Raw genomic sequence first — 2,500 nt, 5'->3', positions numbered from 1 at the left:
GCCGCGGAAGGAACGCCTGGCCCCCCCCGGCGTCTCCACCGGGGGCGCCTTACTTGTTTACAAATACAATAACAGAGATAAAATACATTTAGCACACATATTCCACTCACCACATATATGGGTGTGAGTGTGTGTGGGAGGTTATTATATGTGTTGAAAAATTTTTAAATATATAATTTTTATATTAATATTAATATATTTATATAAATAATAAAATTATATTCATCATTTAAACGGTTTTTCATGTCTGAGCCGCCGTGGTAACAGCATGATACCTTTGAGTTTTCACGTTTTGATCTTTTGGAGGGGAGTACGTGGTAGGGTCCCAGTTCCTTTCCAGGAGAGTCCCGGTGTTACCTTTTAGGTAATCATTCTCTCTTATTTTATCCGGGCTTGGACCCGCACGACTTGAGCTGGCTTGGCACCCAGTGGCTAGGGAGGCAATCGAGGTGAAGTTCCTTGCCCAAGGGAAACAACGCGGCGGTCGGTGACTCGAAGCCCTCGAACTCAGATTGCCGTGTGACAGTCTTGAGTCCGACGCTCTAAACATTCGGCCACCGCGGCCTTGACGATCATGGGCTTCCATGATTTTTCTTGGCAATTTAGAGCGGGGGTTTGCCATTGCCTTTCCCCCCGGTGCTTTTTTTTTTTTTTTTTTTTTTTTTTTTTTTTCCGAGTCACCATCCTATTTACCCGGCACTGACTTGGGCTGACTTGGTCCCCAGTGGCTAGGCAGGGGAATCGAGTGAAGTTCCTTGCCTAAGGGAAACAACGCGGCGGTCGGTGACTCGAACCCTCGAACTAGATTGCCGTCGTGACAGTGTTGCGTCCGACGCTCTAACCATTCGGCCACCGCGGCCCCCAATTAAAATATAATATATATATATATATATTTTATATATATATATTTTATTTAATATATATATAAAATCTATATATATATATATATAAAATTTAAATATATAATATATATATTAATATAATATATATATATAGATATATATATATATATAATATATACACATATATATGCATATATATATATATATATATATATATATTATATATATTATATAATATATAAACACACACACACACACACAACACACACACCACACACACACACACACACATATATATTTTATATATATATATAATATATATATATATATAATTATATATATATATATTTTATAATATATAATATATATATATATATTTTAAATAGATATATAATATATATATATATATTTGTGTGTTGTGTGTGTGTGTGTTTTTTGTGTGTGGTGTTGTATATATATATATATAATATATATATATATATATATATATATATATTATTATATATATATATTATATATATATGTATATTTGTAAGTAAATGTGCCATTGGTGCATTGGTGCCATGAGTAAAAGTGCATAATCAGTCATTTATTATGACTGCTAGTATAGCGCCTTGTATATTGCTTTCACTTGCAACGTGAGTAAGACCACACTGCATAATCCCAGATAATGACCAGACTAACTCGGGTCCATAAAGAGCATCCCAGGGGCGTAAGAGACCCAGTAAATGCGAGGGTGAAATTAGACGCAGAGGAAAGATGATATAGGGTGGCAATAGAATCATCCTCAGCTGCACTGACTATATTTTCATTCACGATTTAACCACTCTACAATTCACGAATGCGTAAATGTCTTCATTCAGGTAGAGCGTAAGTAGTTTTTTTTAGAGAACATGCAAAAACGTCTGTACGAATAAGGTAGCAGAACTTTCGTGGCCAGCTAAGACTTTTTTCTCTCTTTTTTTGCGGGCTTCGTAAAAAAAAAACAAAAAAGGAAATGAAGAAAACAAACGCCGGGAAATTGAACCCCCAGAAGGATCGGATGAAATCCAGAGAAGGTTTTCAGGCAAATACGACAGGCTGTACGTAACCCCTAAACACTTCAGACAGCGTCGTTTGGTCCCTGTACTGCAGTCCGAGTAGTTCATGGTGATTTCGCTCTGCCACGGATAATGTCTGTTGTCGGATTGCCCGTCAACCGTGTGAAATATTCCAAACCGACTCGAACTTGCAGCTCGTACTCGCCTCCAATGTGCGATCGCGTGTACGGGATTTAGATGTAATGGTTTGAAAAGGAGTATCTTATTGTCGTTTTGCTCTTCATACTTCAAGAGGAGACAATCCTATCGTTTCGCCACAATAAAATTGCTTTCGAATAAGTTACCTGTGATAAAACAAAGTCGAAAGTTAATTGGATAATGATAATGTATTTGCAAATGTGATCACAGAGCATCATGTTAAAGTTTGAAGGCACTTAACCATGTCTGGACAGGAAACACTGAAATCAGAGAATTGTCAAAAAAGCAATAATAAGAAGAAGTATGAAGCGGGGATGCACAATCGCAATCGCCGGTGAAATAGTCAACTCCTGGAAACTCTTAGTTTTAATTTCCGTTGCTAGAGCTTTTATCAAAAATTACATGTTTGTGCATCCTTTA

Source organism: Penaeus monodon, chromosome 1 (genome assembly GCF_015228065.2).
Source record: "Penaeus monodon isolate SGIC_2016 chromosome 1, NSTDA_Pmon_1, whole genome shotgun sequence".
Lineage (NCBI taxonomy): Eukaryota > Metazoa > Arthropoda > Malacostraca > Decapoda > Penaeidae > Penaeus > Penaeus monodon.
This window is presented reverse-complemented; position numbering follows the sequence as displayed.